At 38.8% G+C, this 12951-nt stretch overlaps 1 protein-coding gene across 2 annotated transcripts in view; it reads right to left on the bottom strand.

The window, feature by feature from the left end:
* Nucleotides 1-5462: 5462 nt before the first annotated feature.
* The window catches only part of Ca8 (carbonic anhydrase 8), a 96980-nt gene continuing 89491 nt past the window's right edge, over nucleotides 5463-12951 (bottom strand). For both annotated transcript variants that reach the window (XM_037202427.1, XM_028878519.2), the window contains one exon: nucleotides 5463-5934. The gene's annotated coding sequence lies outside the window, so the exon portion shown is untranslated. The remainder of the gene's footprint in view (nucleotides 5935-12951) is intronic.

The following is a 12951-nucleotide window of genomic DNA, read 5'->3' as shown; positions in this document are numbered from 1 at the left end:
AGAGCTTTATTAGGAGGGAAAGGGGGGAAAGGGAATGAGGGGAGCCAGGCTTTGGGGGAGGGAGCAGAGCTAAGCAGTGAGGGAACAAAGAGAGAACACAGAGAGAGGGTAGGGGTCTGCATCCAGCTTTTTAAAGGCATGTAAGTAAGGTAAGTAGCTGCAGCCAGCGTCCCCTGATGATGTAAGACTCAAGATGCAAGACCCCAAGCTGTGCATGTGCCCAAGTGAGGGCAGGATCCTAACAGTCACATATCTGGGGGTTTGATCCAAATGTGTGAAGATGCAAAAAAGTATCAGCTGCCTGTAATCTACTATTTCCTTCCCTGTAACCAATCTTCCCTTTTAAATTACTAAAGAGCATAAGCCCACCTTCAATCATAATGATATTTGAAGAACACTTTTTAAAAATGTGCTCATTCACATGAAAAATGCAAAGGGGAACTGCTCATCTAATATTTAAAGTAATTTACTATAGTAAATCATAGAAAACTATATCCACAATGGCCATGTGAGACTTGTGGACCTAAAACAAAAATGAAAACAAAAACAAACAAACAAAAACCCAGAAAGTGTTGTTTTTAACAAAATCTCAATCATTAAATTTTACCAATAAAGACTCAGGAGCCAGATGCTGGAGTGAAAGCCTGATAGCTCTAAGAGGCAGAGAAACACCCAGCTGGCCTTCCTCCTCAGTCAACATCCCCGAAGCCTGCCCCCTTCTCCTATGCCTTCCTAGGAAAAAAACCCTCAAACTCCAATTGAATGTCCCACCTTTCTATTTCCTGTGGATCTCTCTATCCATCCTCCTGACTGCCTCTTACTCTCTGTGGTATTTTCTTGTTCACTTCCTGTCAACTGGTTGCTTGCTCTGCCTCTTGACCTATGGTTGACTTTATTTAATCCTGTGAATAATATTCAAGCAGAAAGCTCTTGGATTAAAGGTTTGTGCTAGGGCTGAGTCACAACTAGAAACACATTTTTCCAGTAAATAACAAAATCTTGGGGTTCACAGTATGATCACATATCCTGCAACAAGAGGGTAGAGGAAAACACAAATACTAGATAGAGTTCTGTATCTGTGAGTCCACACATGTGCTTTCCTGTGTACACTTGGAAACTGTCCAAAGAGCACACATAAAATGCAGAAACATTTATTCCAGGTTATTTTCTAATTTAATAAAATCCATGAGAACATTTAATCTGAACTATGAACCCCAATAAACTTCTCCTCTCCAATGCAGCCTTATAAAGATTAATATTCTAGTCGAGGGCCAGGGTTATGAGCAAGAGGGCATGGATTCCTTTTCCTTTAGTTTACACTGAAATGCTGCTAAAAAGTTATATGTGCTAAATCTATGAGAAAATGCTTTTGATGATTGACAGAAAATCATTATTCTACATATTCAAGAAAATAAGTCCAATAACATAAACATAGATTAGATCCTGAGACATCACAGTAAGAATGCTGAAGGGAGAGGAAAATTCAGGAAACCACAGAGAAAAGCAACTTGTCACTTAAAAGTGAGTGCAAATGAAAACATCACACCAGAAACTGTCCATCCTAGAAGACAGTCAGCCATCACTTTTTTGATAAAGACATTAATTAAAAATCTTATATCCAGAAAAACCAAGTTTCACAGACAAGGGTGAAATGAAGACTTTATGTCTAAGCAAAAACCAAGAGGACTTCCTGTAGTCTTGCCCTAAAACAATGTTCAAGTAAGATCATCAGCCTAGAGATATCAGACACTAATCTAAACCTCTGAAGAAACAATACAACACAAGAAATGTAATTAGGTCATTATAAAAGAGGTGGGCACTTTTTACTTATACTATCACTTTAAGTTCTTGGAGAATAAGCATTATTTTTATGTACACTATCACTTAAAAGACAACTATATAAAACACTACTACATCGTGGTACCATTAGACCTACAACACACACACAAAGGCACATTCTTGACAATGACAGTATAAAGGCAGATGGGAACAAAGCTGAACTAGATAGATAACTAATAGTATTTCAGTAACTTGTATTTCTGGAACCAAATGAACATAAGGAGAGTGGCAAATAAGATTAAATAAGAAACTCTATGAATATATATTTACTCTCCTCTATCAGACTCTTTAATATGTACGTAATCATCAGAGTAATCACTCTAAAATATGTTGTTGAGGTTGATACATCTATAAATGATGTAAGATAATATCCTTTGGTCGTATGACAAGGAATATATATTTTATATATATGCATATATGTATATATTAGTACAGAAAGGGAAGTCATAGGGCTATTTTGTAATAACTAAATAGATCATGATAATCAAGTTGGTATAAATCTAAAATCAATTCTCAAAAATACAAATACACACACACACACATATATATATATATATATATATATATATATATATATATATATCTTAGAACAAACCACTATGAATATAAACTCAAAAGCAAAAAATTAAATAGTTATAAATATGTATACCCTTAAAAATAGAGTTTCAAAATACAAAAAGAAAATACTGAAAGAATTTGAGAAACAATTTAACAATATTAGTTGGCAACTTCAATATCTACTTTCAATAACGAACAGAAATGGGCAGAAGACTGATAAAGAAATAAAAGACTTAACCAAAGCTGTAAGCCAACTAGAATGATTAAGCATCTATAGTACACACCACACAAAAGGAAAACCAGCATCCATGTTCAGCATACCGATGCCATTCTCTGTGAGACATGAGAAAGCCTACACACCTTGAAAAGGATCCAGTTATACTAAGTATGTTGTCTAACCACACACACACACACACACACACACACACACATGCACACACACACAAAGGGAAATAATAAATGAATACAAAAACTTTGGAACTCATAAATATTTCCAAATTAAACAGCACATAGGTTGTCATTTAGGTTCAACATTAAAGTGCAAATTGGAGAGAATACACTGAATGAATGAACATTTAAAAGTATTTCAAAATCCATAGGCTGCTGCTAAAGTGCTCAAGGAAAACTTACTATGGTAAATGTCTTGATTTAGAACAGAAGCATCTCAAATAAATACCTGGGTCTTCCCCCTTCAGATAATGGAAAAAGCAGAGCTTAAGTCCACAGTAGGCATCAAGTAATGAAAGAAACTGCAGATCACAACAGAAGCACAGTAGAGAAAAACAGCAAAATCAAACCAGTTCTTTGGGAGGATTAACGTACTGGTAAGCCTTTGGATAGACTGAACAAGGAAGAAAGGAAGAATCCCAGCAAAATGGATCAACGGGTGGTGGCACTTGCTGCCAAGCCTGATGACCTAAGTTTGATCCCATCCTAAGAATCCACATGGTAGAGAGAGCCACCTCCTCAAAGCTGCCCTCTGACCTCCACGTGCACACTGTGGCATGTGTATACCCACACACATACAAACACACACATTTTTTTCCAAGTATAAGACTGATATTACCTTGGCTGACAAGCCTTCTGAGATAGATATCCCCTCACACACCCTTAGGTTCATTTACAACCACAAGTCAGATGCATTTGTTCACGTGAAAGCTATGTGGAAGGCTCTTCAGTTTGTCACCTTCACTCTGACTCTCAGGATTTGTGAGATTCACCACACACTCCTAGTTAAGCCCTCCTTCACATCTGCTCCAGAAGGCTCCTCTAACTTCAGGTCCCACTGCATAACTTTTGATCTTCTTTCCCACTCACCATCAGAGTAATATAGGTTTGAGAATATTTATTTACAGTTTTATTGATGAACAAATTAGACTTTCAAATCCAGTCATACAGACACACTAGTGTTTCTATTCTGAATCAGTGGCAATAAGCACTTGAAGGGGTTCATCAAACATGAAAATATTGGTTGGGCTTAGTGGCACACACCTTTAATGCAAGCAGAGTCTGGTGGACCTCTGGGAGATTAGGGCCAGTCTGATTGACATAGAGACACCCATGGCAGTCAAGGCTAGACAGTGAAACTTCTCTCAAAATAGATAGATAGATAGATAGATAGATAGATAGATAGATAGATAGATAGATAGATAGATAGATAGATAGATGAATGAAGAAAAAAAGAAAGGAAGGAAGGAAGGAAGGAAGGAAGGAAGGAAGGAAGGAAGGAAGGAAGGAAGGAAGGAAGGAAGAATATAAGGACTACGAAACTTCACCATGGATACTAATCTTAAATGGTCATTTAAGAAAATACTCAGAAAATAATTTTAGTTGCTTTATGAAATTCTTAGACTAGAAGATAAGCATGTGAGCATTAGATGTCACTCTGGAGGTCAATTATATTAGTTTTTGTTGTTACATTTTCCACTTTATATATTTCAGGGTCATATGGTTAGAGACTGATGGAAGTATGACACACGAAAACCAAGAACTCAAGTCCAAGTCTGTCTGCACTAGTGGAGACACAGATACCTATGCCTGATTGTGTGCCTGTCACTGATCTACCAAAGAAATTCTAAGCATGCCAAGCATGAAAGTCTTTAGAGCTGCTCCAGTAACTATAAACTACAACATCCCTGCAGCTAGGGCTGATCCCATCTCATAGTGCTACCCTGGATGATGTAGAGGTTTAGACTGCAGCGTTGCTTTTTGTTGTTGTTTGTTTGGTTTTTGATTTAACCTATACTTTGCCCTTTTCTTTTTAGCACATACTAAAAGCTGAAAAAAGGAAGTATCCAGGCCCTGTCTGTGCCGTTGGAGGTCTGCACGTGGCTGCTCTGCTGCATTCTAGGGCTACTGACCCTTCTTGTCTCCCATGTTCCTCAGGACCACAGCTCGAGTCTTCCTTCCTGCCCAGGACTCTACATTGAACCTTCTTTGCTTCCGTTTTCTGGGAGGTCTCTTGTAACCTTTTTATTTGTATTGTTTCCATTAATGCAGCCTCTGCCCAACAGATCTAAAATCTCTGCATAGGTGGTTATTCTACCTACCAACACAAAATCCCTCCATATTTATTTGTTTTTTTTCACCAATTACAGCCACCAATAATATTTATTTATTAAGTTCTTGCTTTCTGCCAGTATCTCTACTGCTTTACACCATTCTGTCACAGTGAACCATGACTAAAGACGTGCTAAATGGACAGCCACTCTTAATACAAGGCTATGGTCAACCCTATCTTACCTCAACACAGAAGTGCAATCTATAGAATAAAGTATTCTGAAGACTTACAGAGTGTACAATACTAAATTAATCTAGTATACTACTGAATTATATTTCTGTTACAAAAAACAAAGTTATTGCTGTGCTCATCTTTCTTCCTATTTATTTCTTATACTATTCTTAACTTTGTAGAAGCCATAGTTTCAGATATGCTCTAATTATATTAGTTCAATTCTTTAAAAAATAATATATAAAGTATTTTTTCATTAATTCCAAAATTGTTTTCTATAACAAACCAGTTTGGTATTAAATTTGGTATGATAATTTAAAAAACACACACACAATAATTTTTATGACTCTTTCATGTTGTATTTTGGAGTTCTAGGCTGTTGTGAATCAAAACTCTTTTTATTATCAAGAATTACACTAGGCTGGGGATGAGCGTATTTTCTAATACAGACAGAAAATGAACAACTTGGCTCTGGAAATGTGGAGGGTTTCTTTTGTCTCATATTGATATACAACACAGTCATATCAATAGGTCTGAAAACTACTGTTACTCTTTCTATACATCAGCAAAAAGCAGTATGTGCAAAGTCTGAATATCAGCAGCTGTGGCGTGCTCACACGCTGAGTTCCTTTCCAGTCAACAGCCACTTCTAATATTTCAGAACAGCATGTGTGCAGACAATGGTCACAGATATCCATCCAAGCTGGAGAAGCGGAAGACAATGCAGGCTTGAGGGTTAAAAGGAAGCTGCCACTCAAGAAGTTCCACGCCTCATCCAAGGGCTCCATAGGACCACTGTCTTCCTCCTTCAGGCAAGAGAATGAAGCAGTTAGATTACTGGCACCCTTCTCCAGCATACAGCCTTGCTAGAGTCCAATTCAAGATAGTAAAAATTAAAAATGAGAGAATGTAGAAATTTTAAAATATCTTCACAGGTTTGCTATCTTTGTAATTTTCTTACAAGGTCTACCATAATTTTACTTCTATGTCAGAAAGAATTAGAGTACAATGTCACAGCCACAGGTATTTTCAACCAAATTAATACTATATTACAAATGAAACACATGTCAGATCTAATAAATAAAAATGAAGCTTTAAATTGATATCAATTGCATGTGTAATGATCACAGCTAGATAGTAACCACTTCTCCCTGGTCTGAAATCATCTTAAAGGTCTTACTAATTCCATAGTTAAATGTAGACTAATACATGGCACAGTACTTTGGGGGTATAGCAATCCATAGGTTTCCTAATGTGGTAATTTAAATAAGAATAACCTCCACAGGCTCATCTGTTTGAATACTTGGTTACCAATTGGAGGAACTATTTGGGAAGGATTAGGGGTGGGTGGAGGTATGTCACTGTGGGGAGGCTTAATAGCCCCAGCCATTCCCAGTTAGCTCTCTCTGCATTGGGTTTGTGTCTCAAGATGTTAAGATCTCAGCTATTGCTCCAGTGTCACGCCTGCCTGACTGCTGCCATGCTCCCCGCCATAATGATGTAGGCTCAGTATGCTCCCTGACCCAAGTAAATGCTCCATGGAAGAGTGCACATGTGCATGTGTGCACATTGCACACACATGTGTATGTACATGCACAAAAAAGTAAGGTAAAATGACAGCAGCAGATGTTTCTATTTTACTTCTTTTTTATTTGTTTCAAAATTATATTGAGGCCATTTAACTAATTAAATAAGTAAAAATGTTTGCTATGAGGACTACCTGTAATCCCTCTCACATTCAGCAACTTTCTAATCAATTCTTTCCATGAATGATTTTATGACCATCACAGACCGTGATCCTAAGCACGTCATCCAATTTGCTTGAGTATTAGGTGTTGACCCTCCCAATGGCCGGGGAAGATTTGAAATTCTCTCCTCTGGTCAGTCCCTCCTCCCCAACACACAGAGGCACACCATGCAAGAAAACTGCATCAATCCCACTCTGCAAATATATTTATACTGTAATTTTGGATGAGTCAATTATTTTATATTATAGTAATAATAAATAATATTCAGAATGAAACTACAGGTTTCACTTGATTTTTTTTCTTTCCTGTGTTGCTTTCTCTGAATTGAATAAGCATTTTAGATGTTTCATAATTAATTCCATTCAATACTACCTATCAGTTGTCCTACTTGCTTCAAGAAGCTAAGGCACATGTTGTGGCTGGGCAGAATGGCACAGACCTTTAATTCCAGCACTTATGAGGCAGAGGCAGGTAAGTTTCCTTGAGTTCAAGGCCAGTCTGGTCTACATAGCAAGTTCAAGTCTTGCCAGGCTATATACTGAGCTCCGGTCTTTGCATTTGCATCTCTGTAAAAGCCTCTTCTAGAAGCTCATACCCAACTCAGCCACATCTGCACTGACTGATGTCTATCTCTGGGATCTCACTTTACTGCCATCCTGGGTGTACTGGGTCAGCTGGAAAGTAGACTGTCTTTTTTGACAGTGCACAAGAGAGTGGGTGAGGAGGAAGAGACCAGAAACCCTGGATTCTTAGGAAAGGGCTCCTCCACCCTATTCTAGTGAGGCAGCCTAAGTTCCCTAATACCAACTCTTCTGAGTCCTCTCCACAAGGTAAGTACTTCCAGGCTTCTGCCGGGCTGTATAACTGCTTCTCAAACGTTATTCAACCAACACAGCTAATGCCTTTCAATGTCCAGAAACACCTGTTACAAATCCCCAGACCTCTGAGAGCCCATCATGAAAACATCTGCCACCTCCATCACCATGCCACCACGTGCTTCCAGTTTCTAAGGCACGTCCACCTCTGTCTCTCCTCTTGCTTTCTCATCCTTGTGAGTTTGCACACTTAAAGAAGTTCGCTTTTCTGTTATTTTAATGTGATTTGTGGTAAAAAACAAAACTGTCAGTGCTCAATCAGTGATCATTATTTGTGACAAACATTCCTTTTGATGCATTCTGTGTATTTTCTAAACTCTTTCTGATAACCATGTCATCTGGTCATCAGAATATGAATCTATTTGATAAAACAATCTAAAGAAATGACAAACAAACAGAGGTAATCAGGCTTGCATTCTCCTTTTTGGGAAGTCTTCCAAATACCCATTTGTTTGACCATAAACAGGGAAGCTTAAATGTGGAGTGAATTTTCTGTTCTGCAATGATTATTATTCACAATAATAACCTTCAAGAATGACCACATTCTAAAGAGTCTGTTATATCAATTCTTTCGATATAATTATAACAGATGTTATCTTTCACATGCCTATTTTGAACCTTAATTTGTCATCTATAAAGAGACCCCAGAGAATGAATGCAATTCAGATCCCTTTAGAGAATTTCCTGAAAAGCTGTGAACAATACAAATGCACGTGTGCACACATCCTGCCCCTCAGAGGCTGCTGAAGGTCAGAGGCTGATGTCAGGGACAAAAAGTGTGACTCAGCTGACTACTAAAGCATCCCTTTTAAAACAAGAGCATGGCCCACAGAATCAACTAAGCAGAGCTCATAGGGGCTCACTGAGACTGGACTGACAACCAGGGAACCTGTAGGAGTCTGAGCTAGGTCCTCTGTATATATATATCATGGTTGTATAGCTTGATGTCCTTGTGAACTCCTGACAGTGGGAGTAGGGGCTGTCTCTGACTCTTATGCCTGCTTTTGGGACCCTTTTCCTCCTACTGTGTTGTCTTATCCAGTCTTGATATGAGGGGATATATCTGGTCTCATTGTAACTCGTTATGACATGTTGAGTTGATATCGCTGGGAGGCCTGCTCTCTTCTGAAGGGAGGCAGAGGAGGAGTGGATCTAAGGAAGAGAAGAGGTGGGTGGGGAGGGAAGGATCTGGAAGGAGAGGAGGGAGGGAAAACTGCGGTAGGGATGTCATATGAGTGAAGAATAAACAACAACATTGACACGGGCTTAGTGATGGCTCAGCAGTTAAGAGCACTCGTTCTTGCAGAGGACCTGGGTTTGGTTCCAGCACCTAGAATATGGTAGCTCACAACCATCCCAACCTCAGTTCAGGGAATCCAAACTCCTTGTCTGATATTGAAAGTACCAGGTGCACACATAGTACACAAACATACATGTAGACAAAACACTTGCACACACACAATAAATATATCTAAAAAAAACCTTTTTTGACTTAAAAAAAATGGTGATATGCTAAGAATGAAAACTCTTTTTAACTGGCCATTTTCTGGGCACAAGTGGCACTTCCTTGGGTGGGTTGGCTGTTTTCCTGGGCACTAATGGCACTTCCTTGGGTGGGTTGTACAAGTTTCCCTGACTTGGTCTTAGATGTGAATACCTGTCTCTGTCCTAGCTGAAAGCTCCTGCAGGCAGCTCAGAACAATCTCACACAAGAGAAAGAGGTTGAAATTCAATGTACTTCTATTATAACCAAGGGCACATAGCTACCTGCTTTTCTTACATGGCCACTAATCACAGAAAGGAAAACAAAGAAACACCAAAGAAGAGAAAGGCAGAGACCAGGAGTGACAGTTGTTCTTGAATACTCCAAGGAAAGATACAGGACACAGGCCTCTGGGTGTAGAGATTAAAGCATCAGAAATAAGGAAAGCAGATGCCACAGTTAATTATTTAAAGTTCACAGAAGTACCTATTGGTGCAACAGAGTAAGAATCATTTAAATTAGAAATACATAAAATTGTTACTATTGACAAATACTACTATGGTTTAGCTAAAAAACTCAAAATAAGCAACTGAGAGTCATTAGAAACTATATGAAAGCATCATTAGAAAAGCATTAGAAAAACAACCTAACAAATTATGTTTTTCATAAAACATTAATCAATATAAAAATAAAATGGAAAAATATAATAGTCAATATGAACCATCACAACTATCATAATGGTGAGTGCCCATGCTTCATGAATGCTAATCTTCTGCTTAATATCACCTCACAAGTTCCCAAACAGCGCTAGGAACTTAGAGCACCTGTTGTCTCCACTTCATTTATGAGGAAGCAGAGGCTGAATGACTACTGATAATTTGCCCAAGGTGGGGAGCAGGGGGAGGGTCTGCATTCACCATCACTGTGCCCTCTGTCCAGCCACACCCAGTCGACTCTGCCCAAATATGCCACCCAGAGTAACTTCAACGAAGGGACAAAATATGTGAAATATAGTCTTAAAATATATGAATGACAAAAATTACAGTAATTGTACCAAGCAAATATCTACCCTTGTCCCTCAATATTATAAAGAAATAAACTCCCTTAAGTGATGCACAATACAAATCATACATTCTAGTAGTATTCTTTCCTTCCTTTTTTTTCTTGTATTTTGTTATTTCTATTCTTCTGATAAAATGATTCTCTAGTTTATCTGGAAATTTTAACCATGTGAGAACCACGAGAAGAGACTCATAAGGGGCCTTGTCCACACTAAGGTCACAAGCACTGCACTTCATGGCAGCACTAGACAAAAAGAGGGAACAGAACAGGGGTGTTGGGGATAAGCCAAGGACCAAGGAACTCCATGTAATGGAAAAAAGTCATCCTCATACAGATCAGCAATGACCATAAGTCATCCTTATGCAGATCGGCAATGATCATAAGTCATCCTCATACAGATCGGCAATGACTTGAAATCATCTTTATGCAGATCGGCAATGATTAGAATTCCCTAAAAACCGGGTGCTGGTAAAGTGAAGAAGAGCACCTGGCTAGCTGGCGTATGAACTGATACAACTCTTGAGGGCAGTAATCTTTTCTCTGATTTAAAATAAAATTCTGATAATTACATTACTAAGAGGTTTTTGGGGTTTTTGTTGTTGTCATTTTGTTTTTGATTTTATGAGACAGGGTTTCTCTGTGTAGTTTTGATGCCTGTCCTGGATCTTGCTCTATAGACCAGGCTGGCCTCGAACTGACAGAGATCCACCTGGCTCTGCCTCCTGAGTGCTGGGATTAAAGGCGTGCTTCACTACTGCTTGGCTACTAAGAGTATTTTAAGAGAATTCAGCACTAGGACACTGGGAATGACCCAAGTGTAAATAAATTTCAGAACATGCTTAAAAATAGCATGGATGGAGAGATTACCTGGCGATCAAGAGCACTTGCTGCTCTCCCAAAGGATCTGGGTTCAGTTCAAGTACCCATCAGGCAGTTCATAAACAACCTTGACTCCAGTTCCAGGGGAATCCAACGGTGAATGGCAGGCATTCACATGGTACACACACACACACACACACACACACACACACACACACACACACACACGCAGATAAAACACTCAAACACATAAAATAAAATAAAAAAAATCTTCAAAATTTTGAAAAATAACCTATACTAAACACACACTTAAACGTATGACATGCAGCTATTCAATGACAAAAAGACATAGCATCAAATGAGCAGACAGATAGCATGCACAGAATAACCCCATGTGGATCATTCTATGTGTGGATCCTCAGATGCACATATAGACCAAATGCACACAAGTAATATTCCTTACATACTTATGCTGCAGAACAAATGAAGATGTTAAACACGTAGATCTCATCTTCTTGTAGCCTCCTCACGACCTTTCTTTAAGCAAGGGAAAAAGAAGTACTCTGTCATGGCCATGCCAAGGGACTCATGCTACCCTCAGATACACGCTGCAAGGCCTCCACCTATGCTGGGTCACCTAGGGCTGCTGATGGCTGTCACTGGCAGCAGAGATGTGTGCCACTGCTTCATTGAGTGCCGTGTTGCTTGAATTTTTAACCACAAATATTTACCAATTATATTCGGAGTCATGGAAACAAAAAGCAAAGAAATGTTAGGTTAACTTGTTACAGCCTGGTGTCGGGAGGGAGAGGGGATGCTCCAAAGGTGGGGAGTGGACTAGATGACAAAACCTCAGTCTATACAATACTCACATGGTGGGCGTATGTGAGTTAGGGAACCTCAGAGGAACCAGCAATGTGTCCCATAAAGTGAAAACACGTACATTCTCCCCTCCTCAGATGATCTCATCCCCAGGGAATTATCTAAAAGTGTGAGGAGGCAGAGATCCAAGAGATGCAGCTAAGTAGCTCAGAGCCAGGAGTTCATCCCAGGATTTGAGTGGCTTCACTGATTGTGACCTTAAGCAGGCCACTCAGCACTTCTCTGCCTCAGTTTATCTCTAAAATAAAGGCAAGAGCACAGGCCTCTCCATCACTCATGAGCATCTGTATAGAAACCTTTACCCACTCTGTAGGATAAATCTTACTGCCTAATAATCTCCGCATTATTCTCTGCACTGGAATTAGGAAACACTGAACTTAGCTTTTAAAAGTATTCAGAAGCAAACCTATGTGATATTGTGACACTTTCTCAATCTCAATTAGCACTAAACTAATTAACAAACCCATTTACACACCACAGTGAGTCACATTTGTCTCCCCCTTCCTCGCTCCCTGGTGTGTTGTGAGGGTGATTGAGTGTCTAATTACTTCTTAATTGAAAGCACATATTCTTCATTTTTCACTAGTTTGGGCTTAATTCTTTTAGTAGTCCAGAAAGCAAAGTCAATGAAATTAAGTTGAATTGGGATTTGGGCAGCTATTATGAGATAGCGTTTGTTTGCAATGTGTCTCATAAGTAAAGGGTTTTCACCTTATTTCCTATGTAAATATTTCAGGTACCAAAATGTGCCATAAATGACTAATTTTGATTATTAGCAACATTGTTATTCTTATTTCTTTTCTTTAGCTTTACAGCAATTTTGTTGCTGTGATCCACTAATTATATTCATTCTTTAAAGAAAAAAAATGACATGAAAGAAACATAGTGAGCTCTTGAAAAATCAGAATGAACTTGCAGGCCTGCGAAAAAATCACTGCTGTTTTTCTGTGGCAC

Source organism: Peromyscus leucopus, chromosome 2 (assembly GCF_004664715.2).
Source record: "Peromyscus leucopus breed LL Stock chromosome 2, UCI_PerLeu_2.1, whole genome shotgun sequence".
In the NCBI taxonomy this organism is placed as follows: Eukaryota; Metazoa; Chordata; class Mammalia; order Rodentia; family Cricetidae; genus Peromyscus; species Peromyscus leucopus.
Note: the sequence above shows the minus strand (reverse complement) of the source record. Positions and strands in the feature narration are given on the sequence as shown.